At 60.9% G+C, this 17,182-nt stretch overlaps 1 long non-coding RNA gene across 1 annotated transcript in view; it reads left to right on the top strand.

The window, feature by feature from the left end:
* Positions 1 to 1,049: 1,049 nt before the first annotated feature.
* Positions 1,050 to 17,182, top strand: part of LOC134342126 (uncharacterized) — a 64,766-nt gene continuing 48,633 nt past the window's right edge. Inside the window, exon 1 of the long non-coding RNA XR_010016951.1 lies at positions 1,050 to 1,209. This is a non-coding gene — a long non-coding RNA (uncharacterized LOC134342126). The remainder of the gene's footprint in view (positions 1,210 to 17,182) is intronic.

The raw sequence follows: 17,182 nt of genomic DNA, 5'->3' as shown, positions 1-17,182 counted from the left end.
CCGGAGGTCCACACAGCGCCACCAGTGGCCGGAGATCTGCAAATCGCCGCCGGGAGCCGGAGGTCCACACAGCGCCACCAGTGGCCGGAGGTTCACACAGCGCCACCAGTGGCCGGAGATCTGCAAATCGCCGTGGGTGGCCAGAGGTCCATGCAGCGCCACCAGCAGCCGGAGATCTGCAAATCGCCGCCGGTAGCCGGAGGTTCACACAGCGCCACCAGTGGCCGGAGATCTGCAAATCGCCGTGGGTGGCCGGAGGTCCATGCAGCGCCACTAGTGGCCGAAGCTGGAGGGACAACGGAGAGGTAAACCACAAACATGAGAAAGTCTGCAGGTGCTGGAAATCCAGAGCCACATAAACAAAATGCTGACGGAACTCAGCAGGTCAGGCAGCATCCATGGAAACGAGTCAACAGTCGACGTTTTAATTTGAGACCCTTCTTCAGGACCGAGAAGGAATGTGGGAAATATCTGATCCACATTGTCAGGGTGTTGAGTTTACCAGGAGACAGAGACTGCAGGGACGAGAGGTTTTCTGTTGACTAATACACTGTGTGTGGACCCCGCTGGCAATTCTGGTGTTGTGACCCGAATCGAGACAAACACCACGCTGCCCACTCCACCAACAACATGGCACAGCCGGACACATAACAGGGGACTTTACATCTCACAACACTGGATTCAGTGATGAAACCCGTGATTAATGTTGTTGTCCCACTGAAATCATAAGAAACCTCCATTAAGGTGTTTTTAAATACGAGCGCTCGCCCACAGGTGACGTCACACAGCCACCTCGCCCCCCCCCCACGCGCCTGACGTCACACTTGGGTTCCCCACACCGGGATCTTCCCTCACATGCGCCGTGTCTTACGTCACCCACGCGCTGCTGTGCTCGAGATGGTCGGTTTAACGGCTGAACTACTAATCGAGCGATCACCCCGCCCCCACCGCTGAAACAAACGCTTCAGGAACTGCCCTATTTCCATTGGTGGGCTGGAATGTCAATCAATAGTTACAACCAATAGCAGAAGCGGACCAGCAGAGAGGGCATTACCCCCCTGAATCCGTCGCCGGTATCAATCTCTCTGACAAAGAGAACAAATCCCGAAGTAAATGTCCGCTTTCTGATTTATTTCCATTTCCCTCCGAGGGAAGTTGGGGCGTTTGTGAAGCGTCTCCTGCGGCCGGAGTCTGATGTATCGCTGAGAGGTAGGAGGAGACATACGAAGGCGTGAAGTATGGACAAGGAGCTCGGAGACCTCGGCCTTCTGCAGTTGGATCCTGTCGGATGGCCGGCAGGTGGTCAGTGGCTCCCTCACCCCCGTCCCTCCGACCCTCAGCACACACACTCACACCCCGTACCCTTTACTCTCTGTGCACCCGTGACCGTCTCTCTGACCCTCAGCACTCACACACACCCCGTCCCCTTTACTCTCTGTGCACCCGTGACCGTCTCTCTGACCCTCAGCACACTCACTCACACCCCGTCCCCTTTACTCTCTGTGCACCCGTGACCGTCTCTCCGACCCTCAACACACTCACACACACCCCGTCCCCTTTACTCTCTGTGCACCCGTGACCGTCTCTCCGACCCTCAGCACACTCACACACACCCCGTCCCCTTTACTCTCTGTGCACCCGTGACCGTCTCTCCGACCCTCAGCACACTCACACACACCCCGTCCCCTTTACTCTCTGTGCACCCGTGACCGTCTCTCCGACCCTCAGCACACTCACACACACCCCGTCCCCTTTACTCTCTGTGCACCCGTGACCGTCTCTCCGACCCTCAGCACACTCACACACACCCCGTCCCCTTTACTCTCTGTGCACCCGTGACCGTCTCTCCGACCCTCAGCACACTCACACACACCCCGTCCCCTTTACTCTCTGTGCACCCGTGACCGTCTCTCCGACCCTCAGCACACTCACACACACCCCGTCCCCTTTACTCTCTGTGCACCCGTGACCGTCTCTCCGACCCTCAGCACACTCACACACACCCCGTCCCCTTTACTCTCTGTGCACCCGTGACCGTCTCTCCGACCCTCAGCACACTCACACACACCCCGTCCCCTTTACTCTCTGTGCACCCGTGACCGTCTCTCCGACCCTCAGCACACACACACACCCCGTCCCCTTTACTCTCTGTGCACCCGTGACCGTCTCTCCGACCCTCAGCACACTCACACACACCCCGTCCCCTTTACTCTCTGTGCACCCGTGACCGTCTCTCCGACCCTCAGCACAGTCACACACACCCCGTCCCCTTCACTCTCTGTGCACTTGTGACTGTCTCTCCGACCCTCAGCACACTGACACACACCCCGTCCCCTTTACTCTCTGTGCACCCGTGACCGTCTCTCCGACCCTCAGCACACTCACACACCCCGTCCCCTTTACTCTCTGTGCACCCGTGACCGTCTCTCCGACCCTCAGCACACTCACACACACCCCGTCCCCTTTACTCTCTGTGCACCCGTGACCGTCTCTCCGACCCTCAGCACACTCACACACCCCGTCCCCTTTACTCTCTGTGCACCCGTGACTGTCTCTCCGACCCTCAGCACACTCACACACATCCCGTCCCCTTTACTCTCTGTGCACCCGTGACCGTCTCTCTGACCCTCAGCACTCACACACACCCCGTCCCCTTTACTCTCTGTGCACCCGTGACCGTCTCTCCGACCCTCAGCACACACTCACACACCCCGTCCCCTTTACTCTCTGTGCACCCGTGACCGTCTCTCCGACCCTCAACACACTCACACACCCCGTCCCCTTTACTCTCTGTGCACCCGTGACCGTCTCTCCGACCCTCAGCACACTCACACACACCCCGTCCCCTTTACTCTCTGTGCACCCGTGACCGTCTCTCCGACCCTCAGCACACTCACACACACCCCGTCCCCTTTACTCTCTGTGCACCCGTGACCGTCTCTCCGACCCTCAGCACACTCACACACACCCCGTCCCCTTTACTCTCTGTGCACCCGTGACCGTCTCTCCGACCCTCAGCACACTCACACACCCCGTCCCCTTTACTCTCTGTGCACCCGTGACCGTCTCTCCGACCCTCAGCACACTCACACACACCCCGTCCCCTTTACTCTCTGTGCACCCGTGACCGTCTCTCCGACCCTCAGCACACTCACACACACCCCGTCCCCTTTACTCTCTGTGCACCCGTGACCGTCTCTCCGACCCTCAGCACACTCACACACACCCCGTCCCCTTTACTCTCTGTGCACCCGTGACCGTCTCTCCGACCCTCAGCACACTCACACACACCCCGTCCCCTTTACTCTCTGTGCACCCGTGACCGTCTCTCCGACCCTCAGCACACTCACACACACCCGTCCCCTTTACTCTCTGTGCACCCGTGACCGTCTCTCCGACCCTCAGCACACTCACACACACCCCGTCCCCTTTACTCTCTGTGCACCCGTGACCGTCTCTCCGACCCTCAGCACACTCACACACACCCCGTCCCCTTTACTCTCTGTGCACCCGTGACCGTCTCTCCGACCCTCAGCACACACACACACCCCGTCCCCTTTACTCTCTGTGCACCCGTTACCGTCTCTCCGACCCTCAGCACACTCACACACACCCCGTCCCCTTTACTCTCTGTGCACCCGTGACCGTCTCTCCGACCCTCAGCACACTCACACACACGCCGTCCCCTTTACTCTCTGTGCACCCGTGACCGTCTCTCCGACCCTCAGCACACTCACACACACCCCGTCCCCTTTACTCTCTGTGCACCCGTGACCGTCTCTCCGACCCTCAGCACACTCACTCACACCCCGTCCCCTTTACTCTCTGTGCACCCGTGACCGTCTCTCCGACCCTCAGCACACTCACACACACCCCGGCCCCTTTACTCTCTGTGCACCCGTGACCGTCTCTCCGACCCTCAGCACACTCACACACACCCCGTCCCCTTTACTCTCTGTGCACCCGTGACCGTCTCTCCGACCCTCAGCACACTCACACACACCCCGTCCCCTTTACTCTCTGTGCACCCGTGACTGTCTCTCTGACCCTCAGCACACTCACACACACCCCGTCCCCTTTACTCTCTGTGCACCCGTGACTGTCTCTCCGACCCTCAGCACACTCTCACACACCCCGTCCCCTTTACTCTCTGTGCACCCGTGACCGTCTCTCCGACCCTCAGCACACTCACTCACACCCCGTCCCCTTTACTCTCTGTGCACCCGTGACCGTCTCTCCGACCCTCAGCACACTCACACACCCCGTCCCCTTTACTCTCTGTGCACCCGTGACCGTCTCTCCGACCCTCAGCACACTCACACACACCCCGTCCCCTTTACTCTCTGTGCACCCGTGACCGTCTCTCCGACCCTCAGCACACACTCACACACCCCGTCCCCTTTACTCTCTGTGCACCCGTGACCGTCTCTCCGACCCTCAGCACACTCACACACACCCCGTCCCCTTTACTCTCTGTGCACCCGTGACCGTCTCTCCGACCCTCAGCACACTCACACACACCCCGTCCCCTTTACTCTCTGTGCACCCGTGACCGTCTCTCCGACCCTCAGCACACTCACACACACCCCGTCCCCTTTACTCTCTGTGCACCCGTGACCGTCTCTCCGACCCTCAGCACACTCACACACACCCCGTCCCCTTTACTCTCTGTGCACCCGTGACCGTCTCTCCGACCCTCAGCACACTCACACACACCCCGTCCCCTTTACTCTCTGTGCACCCGTGACCGTCTCTCCGACCCTCAGCACACTCACACACACCCCGTCCCCTTTACTCTCTGTGCACCCGTGACCGTCTCTCCGACCCTCAGCACACTCACACACACCCCGTCCCCTTTACTCTCTGTGCACCCGTGACCGTCTCTCCGACCCTCAGCACACTCACACACCCCGTCCCCTTTACTCTCTGTGCACCCGTGACCGTCTCTCCGACCCTCAGCACACTCACACACACCCCGTCCCCTTTACTCTCTGTGCACCCGTGACCGTCTCTCCGACCCTCAGCACACTCACACACACCCCGTCCCCTTTACTCTCTGTGCACCCGTGACCGTCTCTCCGACCCTCAGCACACTCACACACACCCCGTCCCCTTTACTCTCTGTGCACCCGTGACCGTCTCTCCGACCCTCAGCACACTCACACACACCCCGTCCCCTTTACTCTCTGTGCACCCGTGACCGTCTCTCCGACCCTCAGCACACTCACACACACCCCGTCCCCTTTACTCTCTGTGCACCCGTGACCGTCTCTCCGACCCTCAGCACACTCACACACACCCCGTCCCCTTTACTCTCTGTGCACCCGTGACCGTCTCTCCGACCCTCAGCACACTCACACACACCCCGTCCCCTTTACTCTCTGTGCACCCGTGACCGTCTCTCCGACCCTCAGCACACTCACACACCCCCGTCCCCTTTACTCTCTGTGCACCCGTGACCGTCTCTCCGACCCTCAGCACACTCACACACACCCCGTCCCCTTTACTCTCTGTGCACCCGTGACCGTCTCTCCGACCCTCAGCACACTCACACACACCCCGTCCCCTTTACTCTCTGTGCACCCGTGACCGTCTCTCCGACCCTCAGCACACTCACACACACCCCGTCCCCTTTACTCTCTGTGCACCCGTGACCGTCTCTCCGACCCTCAGCACACTCACACACCCCGTCCCCTTTACTCTCTGTGCACCCGTGACCGTCTCTCCGACCCTCAGCACACTCACACACACCCCGTCCCCTTTACTCTCTGTGCACCCGTGACTGTCTCTCCGACCCTCAGCACACTCACACACACCCCGTCCCCTTTACTCTCTGTGCACCCGTGACCGTCTCTCCGACCCTCAGCACACTCACACACACCCCGTCCCCTTTACTCTCTGTGCACCCGTGACCGTCTCTCCGACCCTCAGCACACTCTCACACACCCCGTCCCCTTTACTCTCTGTGCACCCGTGACCGTCTCTCCGACCCTCAGCACACTCACACACACCCCGTCCCCTTCACTCTCTGTGCACCCGTGACCGTCTCTCCGACCCTCAGCACACTCACACACACCCCGTCCCCTTTACTCTCTGTGCACCCGTGACCGTCTCTCCGACCCTCAGCACACTCACACACACCCCGTCCCCTTTACTCTCTGTGCACCCGTGACCGTCTCTCCGACCCTCAGCACACTCACACACACCCCGTCCCCTTTACTCTCTGTGTACCCGTGACCGTCTCTCCGACCCTCAGCACACTCACACACCCCCGTCCCCTTTACTCTCTGTGCACCCATGACCGTCTCTCCGACCCTCAGCACAGTCACTCACACCCCGTCCCCTTTACTCTCTGTGCACCCGTGACCGTCTCTCCGACCCTCAGCACACTCACACAGACCCCGTCCCCTTTACTCTCTGTGCACCCGTGACCGTCTCTCCGACCCTCAGCACACTCACACACACCCCGTCCCCTTTACTCTCTGTGCACCCGTGACCGTCTCTCCGACCCTCAGCACACTCACACACACCCCGTCCCCTTTACTCTCTGTGCACCCGTGACCGTCTCTCCGACCCTCAGCACACTCACACACACCCCGTCCCCTTTACTCTCTGTGCACCCGTGACCGTCTCTCCGACCCTCAGCACACTCACACACACCCCGTCCCCTTTACTCTCTGTGCACCCGTGACCGTCTCTCCGACCCTCAGCACACTCACACACCCCGTCCCCTTTACTCTCTGTGCACCCGTGACCGTCTCTCCGACCCTCAGCACACTCACACACACCCGTCCCCTTTACTCTCTGTGCACCCGTGACCGTCTCTCCGACCCTCAGCACACTCACACACACCCCGTCCCCTTTACTCTCTGTGCACCCGTGACCGTCTCTCCGACCCTCAGCACACTCACACACACCCCGTCCCCTTTACTCTCTGTGCACCCGTGACCGTCTCTCCGACCCTCAGCACACTCACACACCCCGTCCCCTTTACTCTCTGTGCACCCGTGACCGTCTCTCCGACCCTCAGCACACTCACACACCCCGTCCCCTTTACTCTCTGTGCACCCGTGACCGTCTCTCCGACCCTCAGCACACTCACACACACCCCGTCCCCTTTACTCTCTGTGCACCCGTGACTGTCTCTCCGACCCTCAGCACACTCACACACACCCCGTCCCCTTTACTCTCTGTGCACCCGTGACCGTCTCTCTGACCCTCAGCACACTCACACACACCCGTCCCCTTTACTCTCTGTGCACCCGTGACCGTCTCTCCGACCCTCAACACACTCACACACCCAGTCCCCTTTACTCTCTGTGCACCCATGACCGACTCTCGGACCCTCAGTACACACTCACACACCCCGTCCCCTTTACTCTCTGTGCACCCGTGACCGTCTCTCCGACCCTCAGCACACTCACACACACCCCGTCCCCTTTACTCTCTGTGTACCCGTGACCGTCTCTCCGACCCTCAGCACACTCACACACCCCGTCCCCTTTACTCTCTGTGCACCCGTGACCGTCTCTCCGACCCTCAGCACACTCACACACACCCCGTCCCCTTTACTCTCTGTGCACCCGTGACCGTCTCTCCGACCCTCAGCACACTCACACACACCCCGTCCCCTTTACTCTCTGTGCACCCGTGACCGTCTCTCCGACCCTCAGCACACTCACACACCCCGTCCCCTTTACTCTCTGTGCACCCGTGACCGTCTCTCCGACCCTCAGCACACTCACACACCCCGTCCCCTTTACTGTCTGTGTACCCGTGACCGTCTCTCCGACCCTCAGCACACTCACACACACCCCGTCCCCTTTACTCTCTGTGCACCCGTGACCGTCTCTCCGACCCTCAGCACACTCACACACCCCGTCCCCTTTACTCTCTGTGCACCCGTGACCGTCTCTCCGACCCTCAGCACACTCACACACACCCCGTCCCCTTTACTCTCTGTGCACCCGTGACCGTCTCTCCGACCCTCAGCACACTCACACACACCCCGTCCCCTTTACTCTCTGTGCACCCGTGACCGTCTCTCCGACCCTCAGCACACACTCACACACCCCGTCCCCTTTACTCTCTGTGCACCCGTGACCGTCTCTCCGACCCTCAGCACACTCACACACACCCCGTCCCCTTTACTCTCTGTGCACCCGTGACCGTCTCTCCGACCCTCAGCACACTCACACACACCCGTCCCCTTTACTCTCTGTGCACCCGTGACCGTCTCTCCGACCCTCAGCACACTCACACACACCCGTCCCCTTTACTCTCTGTGCACCTGTGACCGTCTCTCCGACCCTCAGCACACTCACACACACCCCGTCCCCTTTACTCTCTGTGCACCCGTGACCGTCTCTCCGACCCTCAGCACACTCACACACACCCCGTCCCCTTTACTCTCTGTGCACCCGTGACCGTCTCTCCGACCCTCAGCACACTCACACACACCCCGTCCCCTTTACTCTCTGTGCACCCGTGACCGTCTCTCCGACCCTCAGCACACTCACACACACCCCGTCCCCTTTACTCTCTGTGCACCCGTGACCGTCTCTCCGACCCTCAGCACACTCACACCCCGTCCCCTTTACTCTCTGTGCACCCATGACCGTCTCTCCGACCCTCAGCACAGTCACTCACACCCCGTCCCCTTTACTCTCTGTGCACCCGTGACCGTCTCTCCGACCCTCAGCACACTCACACACACCCCGTCCCCTTTACTCTCTGTGCACCCGTGACCGTCTCTCCGACCCTCAGCACACTCACACACACCCCGTCCCCTTTACTCTCTGTGCACCCGTGACCGTCTCTCCGACCCTCAGCACACTCACACACACCCCGTCCCCTTTACTCTCTGTGCACCCGTGACCGTCTCTCCGACCCTCAGCACACTCACACACACCCCGTCCCCTTTACTCTCTGTGCACCCGTGACCGTCTCTCCGACCCTCAGCACACTCACACACACCCCGTCCCCTTTACTCTCTGTGCACCCGTGACCGTCTCTCCGACCCTCAGCACACTCACACACACCCCGTCCCCTTTACTCTCTGTGCACCCGTGACCGTCTCTCCGACCCTCAGCACACTCACACACACCCCGTCCCCTTTACTCTCTGTGCACCCGTGACCGTCTCTCCGACCCTCAGCACACTCACACACACCCGTCCCCTTTACTCTCTGTGCACCCGTGACCGTCTCTCCGACCCTCAGCACACACACACACCCCGTCCCCTTTACTCTCTGTGCACCCGTGACCGTCTCTCCGACCCTCAGCACACTCACACACACCCCGTCCCCTTTACTCTCTGTGCACCCGTGACCGTCTCTCCGACCCTCAGCACACTCACACACACCCCGTCCCCTTTACTCTCTGTGTACCCGTGACCGTCTCTCCGACCCTCAGCACACTCACACACACCCGTCCCCTTTACTCTCTGTGCACCCGTGACCGTCTCTCCGACCCTCAGCACACTCACTCACACCCCGTCCCCTTTACTCTCTGTGCACCCGTGACCGTCTCTCCGACCCTCAGCACACTCACACACACCCCGTCCCCTTTACTCTCTGTGCACCCGTGACCGTCTCTCCGACCCTCAGCACACTCACACACACCCCGTCCCCTTTACTCTCTGTGCACCCGTGACCGTCTCTCCGACCCTCAGCACACTCACACACACCCCGTCCCCTTTACTCTCTGTGCACCCGTGACTGTCTCTCCGACCCTCAGCACACTCACACACACCCCGTCCCCTTTACTCTCTGTGCACCCGTGACCGTCTCTCCGACCCTCAGCACACTCACACACACCCCGTCCCCTTTACTCTCTGTGCACCCGTGACCGTCTCTCCGACCCTCAGCACACTCACACACCCGTCCCCTTTACTCTCTGTGCACCCGTGACCGTCTCTCCGACCCTCAGCACACTCACACACCCAGTCCCCTTTACTCTCTGTGCACCCATGACCGTCTCTCCGACCCTCAGCACACTCACACACCCCGTCCCCTTTACTCTCTGTGCACCCGTGACCGTCTCTCCGACCCTCAGCACACACTCACACACACCCCGTCCCCTTTACTCTCTGTGCACCCGTGACCGTCTCTCCGACCCTCAGCACACTCACACACACCCCGTCCCCTTTACTCTCTGTGCACCCGTGACCGTCTCTCCGACCCTCAGCACACTCACACACACCCCGTCCCCTTTACTCTCTGTGCACCCGTGACCGTCTCTCCGACCCTCAGCACACTCACACACACCCCGTCCCCTTTACTCTCTGTGCACCCGTGACCGTCTCTCCGACCCTCAGCACACTCACACACCCCGTCCCCTTTACTCTCTGTGCACCCGTGACCGTCTCTCCGACCCTCAGCACACTCACACACCCCGTCCCCTTTACTCTCTGTGCACCCGTGACCGTCTCTCCGACCCTCAGCACACTCACACACACCCCGTCCCCTTTACTCTCTGTGCACCCGTGACCGTCTCTCCGACCCTCAGCACACTCACACCCACCCTGTCCCCTTTACTCTCTGTGCACCCGTGACCGTCTCTCCGACCCTCAGCACACACTCACACACCCCGTCCCCTTTACTCTCTGTGCACCCGTGACCGTCTCTCCGACCCTCAGCACACTCACACACACCCCGTCCCCTTTACTCTCTGTGCACCCGTGACCGTCTCTCCGACCCTCAGCACACTCACACACACCCCGTCCCCTTTACTCTCTGTGCACCCGTGACCGTCTCTCCGACCCTCAGCACACTCACACACACCCCGTCCCCTTTACTCTCTGTGCACCCGTGACCGTCTCTCCGACCCTCAGCACACTCACACACACCCCGTCCCCTTTACTCTCTGTGCACCCGTGACCGTCTCTCCGACCCTCAGCACACTCACACACCCCGTCCCCTTTACTCTCTGTGCACCCGTGACCGTCTCTCCGACCCTCAGCACACTCACACACACCCCGTCCCCTTTACTCTCTGTGCACCCGTGACCGTCTCTCCGACCCTCAGCACACTCACACACACCCCGTCCCCTTTACTCTCTGTGCACCCGTGACCGTCTCTCCGACCCTCAGCACACTCACACTCACACCCCGTCCCCTTTACTCTCTGTGCACCCGTGACCGTCTCTCCGACCCTCAGCACACTCACACACCCCGTCCCCTTTACTCTCTGTGCACCCGTGACCGTCTCTCCGACCCTCAGCACACTCACACACACCCCGTCCCCTTTACTCTCTGTGCACCCGTGACCGTCTCTCCGACCCTCAGCACACTCACACACACCCCGTCCCCTTTACTCTCTGTGCACCCGTGACCGTCTCTCCGACCCTCAGCACACTCACACACACCCCGTCCCCTTTACTCTCTGTGCACCCGTGACCGTCTCTCCGACCCTCAGCACACTCACACACACCCCGTCCCCTTTACTCTCTGTGCACCCGTGACCGTCTCTCCGACCCTCAGCACACTCACACACACCCCGTCCCCTTTACTCTCTGTGCACCCGTGACCGTCTCTCCGACCCTCAGCACACTCACACACACCCCGTCCCCTTTACTCTCTGTGCACCCGTGACCGTCTCTCCGACCCTCAGCACACTCACACACACCCCGTCCCCTTTACTCTCTGTGCACCCGTGACCGTCTCTCCGACCCTCAGCACACTCACACACACCCCGTCCCCTTTACTCTCTGTGCACCCGTGACCGTCTCTCCGACCCTCAGCACACTCACACACACCCCGTCCCCTTTACTCTCTGTGCACCCGTGACCGTCTCTCCGACCCTCAGCACACTCACACACCCCGTCCCCTTTACTCTCTGTGCACCCGTGACCGTCTCTCCGACCCTCAGCACACTCACACACACCCCGTCCCCTTTACTCTCTGTGCACCCGTGACCGTCTCTCCGACCCTCAGCACACTCACACACCCCCGTCCCCTTTACTCTCTGTCACCCGTGACCGTCTCTCCGACCCTCAGCACACTCACACACACCCCGTCCCCTTTACTCTCTGTGCACCCGTGACCGTCTCTCCGACCCTCAGCACACTCACACACACCCCGTCCCCTTTACTCTCTGTGCACCCGTGACCGTCTCTCCGACCCTCAGCACACTCACACACACCCCGTCCCCTTTACTCTCTGTGCACCCGTGACCGTCTCTCCGACCCTCAGCACACTCACACACACCCCGTCCCCTTTACTCTCTGTGCACCCGTGACCGTCTCTCCGACCCTCAGCACACTCACACACACCCCGTCCCCTTTACTCTCTGTGCACCCGTGACCGTCTCTCCGACCCTCAGCACACTCACACACACCCCGTCCCCTTTACTCTCTGTGCACCCGTGACCGTCTCTCCGACCCTCAGCACACTCACACACACCCCGTCCCCTTTACTCTCTGTGCACCCGTGACCGTCTCTCCGACCCTCAGCACACTCACACACACCCCGTCCCCTTTACTCTCTGTGCACCCGTGACCGTCTCTCCGACCCTCAGCACACTCACACACCCCGTCCCCTTTACTCTCTGTGCACCCGTGACTGTCTCTCCGACCCTCAGCACACACTCACACACACCCCGTCCCCTTTACTCTCTGTCCACCCGTGACCGTCTCTCCGACCCTCAGCACACTCACACACCCCGTCCCCTTTACTCTCTGTGCACCCGTGACCGTCTCTCCGACCCTCAGCACACTCACACACACCCCGTCCCCTTTACTCTCTGTGCACCCGTGACCGTCTCTCCGACCCTCAGCACACTCACACACACCCGTCCCCTTTACTCTCTGTGCACCCGTGACCGTCTCTCCGACCCTCAGCACACTCACACACACCCCGTCCCCTTTACTCTCTGTGCACCCGTGACCGTCTCTCCGACCCTCAGCACACTCACACACACCCCGTCCCCTTTACTCTCTGTGCACCCGTGACCGTCTCTCCGACCCTCAGCACACTCACACACACCCGTCCCCTTTACTCTCTGTGCACCCGTGACCGTCTCTCCGACCCTCAGCACACTCACACACACCCCGTCCCCTTTACTCTCTGTGCACCCGTGACCGTCTCTCCGACCCTCAGCACACTCACACACACCCCGTCCCCTTTACTCTCTGTGCACCCGTGACCGTCTCTCCGACCCTCAGCACACCACACACACCCGTCCCCTTTACTCTCTGTGCACCCGTGACCGTCTCTCCGACCCTCAGCACACTCACACACACCCCGTCCCCTTTACTCTCTGTGCACCCGTGACCGTCTCTCCGACCCTCAGCACACTCACACACACCCCGTCCCCTTTACTCTCTGTGCACCCGTGACCGTCTCTCCGACCCTCAGCACACTCACACACACCCCGTCCCCTTTACTCTCTGTGCACCCGTGACCGTCTCTCCGACCCTCAGCACACTCACACACACCCCGTCCCCTTTACTCTCTGTGCACCCGTGACCGTCTCTCCGACCCTCAGCACACTCACACACACCCCGTCCCCTTTACTCTCTGTGCACCCGTGACCGTCTCTCCGACCCTCAGCACACACTCACACACCCCGTCCCCTTTACTCTCTGTGCACCCGTGACCGTCTCTCCGACCCTCAGCACACTCACACACCCCGTCCCCTTTACTCTCTGTGCACCCGTGACCGTCTCTCCGACCCTCAGCACACCACACACACCCGTCCCCTTTACTCTCTGTGCACCCGTGACCGTCTCTCCGACCCTCAGCACACTCACACACACCCCGTCCCCTTTACTCTCTGTGCACCCGTGACCGTCTCTCCGACCCTCAGCACACTCACACACACCCCGTCCCCTTTACTCTCTGTGCACCCGTGACCGTCTCTCCGACCCTCAGCACACTCACACACACCCCGTCCCCTTTACTCTCTGTGCACCCGTGACCGTCTCTCCGACCCTCAGCACACACTCACACACCCCGTCCCCTTTACTCTCTGTGCACCCGTGACCGTCTCTCCGACCCTCAGCACACTCACACACACCCCGTCCCCTTTACTCTCTGTGCACCCGTGACCGTCTCTCCGACCCTCAGCACACTCACACACACCCCGTCCCCTTTACTCTCTGTGCACCCGTGACCGTCTCTCCGACCCTCAGCACACTCACACACACCCCGTCCCCTTTACTCTCTGTGCACCCGTGACCGTCTCTCCGACCCTCAGCACACTCACACACACCCCGTCCCCTTTACTCTCTGTGCACCCGTGACCGTCTCTCCGACCCTCAGCACACTCACACACACCCCGTCCCCTTTACTCTCTGTGCACCCGTGACCGTCTCTCCGACCCTCAGCACACTCACTCACACACCCGTCCCCTTTACTCTCTGTGCACCCATGACCGTCTCTCCGACCCTCAGCAAACTCACACACACCCCGTCCCCTTTACTCTCTGTGCACCCGTGACCGTCTCTCCGACCCTCAGCACACTCACACACACCCGTCCCCTTTACTCTCTGTGCACCCGTGACCGTCTCTCCGACCCTCAGCACACTCACACACACCCCGTCCCCTTTACTCTCTGTGCACCCGTGACCGTCTCTCCGACCCTCAGCACACTCACACACACCCCGTCCCCTTTACTCTCTGTGCACCCGTGACCGTCTCTCCGACCCTCAGCACACTCACACACACCCCGTCCCCTTTACTCTCTGTGCACCCGTGACCGTCTCTCCGACCCTCAGCACACTCACACACACCCCGTCCCCTTTACTCTCTGTGCACCCGTGACTGTCTCTCCGACCCTCAGCACACACACTCACACACCCGTCCCCTTTACTCTCTGTGCACCCATGACCGTCTCTCCGACCCTCAGCAAACTCACACACACCCCGTCCCCTTTACTCTCTGTGCACCCGTGACCGTCTCTCCGACCCTCAGCACACTCACACACACCCCGTCCCCTTTACTCTCTGTGCACCCGTGACCGTCTCTCCGACCCTCAGCACACTCACACACACCCCGTCCCCTTTACTCTCTGTGCACCCGTGACCGTCTCTCCGACCCTCAGCACACTCACACACCCCGTCCCCTTTACTCTCTGTGCACCCGTGACCGTCTCTCCGACCCTCAGCACACTCACACACACCCCGTCCCCTTTACTCTCTGTGCACCCGTGACCGTCTCTCCGACCCTCAGCACACTCACACACACCCCGTCCCCTTTACTCTCTGTGCACCCGTGACCGTCTCTCCGACCCTCAGCACACTCACACACACCCCGTCCCCTTTACTCTCTGTGCACCCGTGACCGTCTCTCCGACCCTCAGCACACTCACACACACCCCGTCCCCTTTACTCTCTGTGCACCCGTGACCGTCTCTCCGACCCTCAGCACACTCACACACACCCCGTCCCCTTTACTCTCTGTGCACCCGTGACCGTCTCTCCGACCCTCAGCACACTCACACACACCCCGTCCCCTTTACTCTCTGTGCACCCGTGACCGTCTCTCCGACCCTCAGCACACTCACACACCCCCTCCCCTTTACTCTCTGTGCACCCGTGACCGTCTCTCCGACCCTCAGCACACTCACACACACCCCGTCCCCTTTACTCTCTGTGCACCCGTGACCGTCTCTCCGACCCTCAGCACACTCACACACACCCCGTCCCCTTTACTCTCTGTGCACCCGTGACCGTCTCTCCGACCCTCAGCACACTCACACACACCCCGTCCCCTTTACTCTCTGTGCACCCGTGACCGTCTCTCCGACCCTCAGCACACTCACACACCCCGTCCCCTTTACTCTCTGTGCACCCGTGACCGTCTCTCCGACCCTCAGCACACTCACACACACCCCGTCCCCTTTACTCTCTGTGCACCCGTGACCGTCTCTCCGACCCTCAGCACACTCACACACACCCGTCCCCTTTACTCTCTGTGCACCCGTGACCGTCTCTCCGACCCTCAGCACACTCACACACACCCCGTCCCCTTTACTCTCTGTGCACCCGTGACCGTCTCTCCGACCCTCAGCACACTCACACACACCCCGTCCCCTTTACTCTCTGTGCACCCGTGACCGTCTCTCCGACCCTCAGCACACTCACACACACCCCGTCCCCTTTACTCTCTGTGCACCCGTGACCGTCTCTCCGACCCTCAGCACACTCACACACCCCGTCCCCTTTACTCTCTGTGCACCCGTGACCGTCTCTCCGACCCTCAGCACACTCACACACACCCGTCCCCTTTACTCTCTGTGCACCCGTGACCGTCTCTCCGACCCTCAGCACACTCACACACACCCCGTCCCCTTTACTCTCTGTGCACCCGTGACCGTCTCTCCGACCCTCAGCACACTCACACACACCCCGTCCCCTTTACTCTCTGTGCACCCGTGACCGTCTCTCCGACCCTCAGCACACTCACACACACCCCGTCCCCTTTACTCTCTGTGCACCCGTGACCGTCTCTCCGACCCTCAGCACACTCACACACCCCGTCCCCTTTACTCTCTGTGCACCCGTGACCGTCTCTCCGACCCTCAGCACACTCACACACACCCCGTCCCCTTTACTCTCTGTGCACCCGTGACCGTCTCTCCGACCCTCAGCACACTCACACACACCCCGTCCCCTTTACTCTCTGTGCACCCGTGACCGTCTCTCCGACCCTCAGCACACTCACACACACCCCGTCCCCTTTACTCTCTGTGCACCCGTGACCGTCTCTCCGACCCTCAGCACACTCACACACCCCGTCCCCTTTACTCTCTGTGCACCCGTGACCGTCTCTCCGACCCTCAGCACACTCACACACACCCCGTCCCCTTTACTCTCTGTGCACCCGTGACCGTCTCTCCGACCCTCAGCACACTCACACACACCCGTCCCCTCTTTACTCTCTGTGCACCCGTGACCGTCTCTCCGACCCTCAGCACACTCACACACACCCCGTCCCCTTTACTCTCTGTGCACCCGTGACCGTCTCTCCGACCCTCAGCACACTCACACACACCCCGTCCCCTTTACTCTCTGTGCACCCGTGACCGTCTCTCCGACCCTCAGCACACTCACACACCCCGTCCCCTTTACTCTCTGTGCACCCGTGACCGTCTCTCCGACCCTCAGCACACTCACACACACCCCGTCCCCTTTACTCTCTGTGCACCCGTGACCGTCTCTCCGACCCTCAGCACACTCAC

Source organism: Mobula hypostoma, unplaced genomic scaffold (genome assembly GCF_963921235.1).
Source record: "Mobula hypostoma unplaced genomic scaffold, sMobHyp1.1 scaffold_45, whole genome shotgun sequence".
In the NCBI taxonomy this organism is placed as follows: Eukaryota; Metazoa; Chordata; class Chondrichthyes; order Myliobatiformes; family Myliobatidae; genus Mobula; species Mobula hypostoma.
The sequence above is the reverse complement of the archived record's forward strand: the minus strand, read 5'-3'. Positions and strand labels throughout refer to the sequence as shown.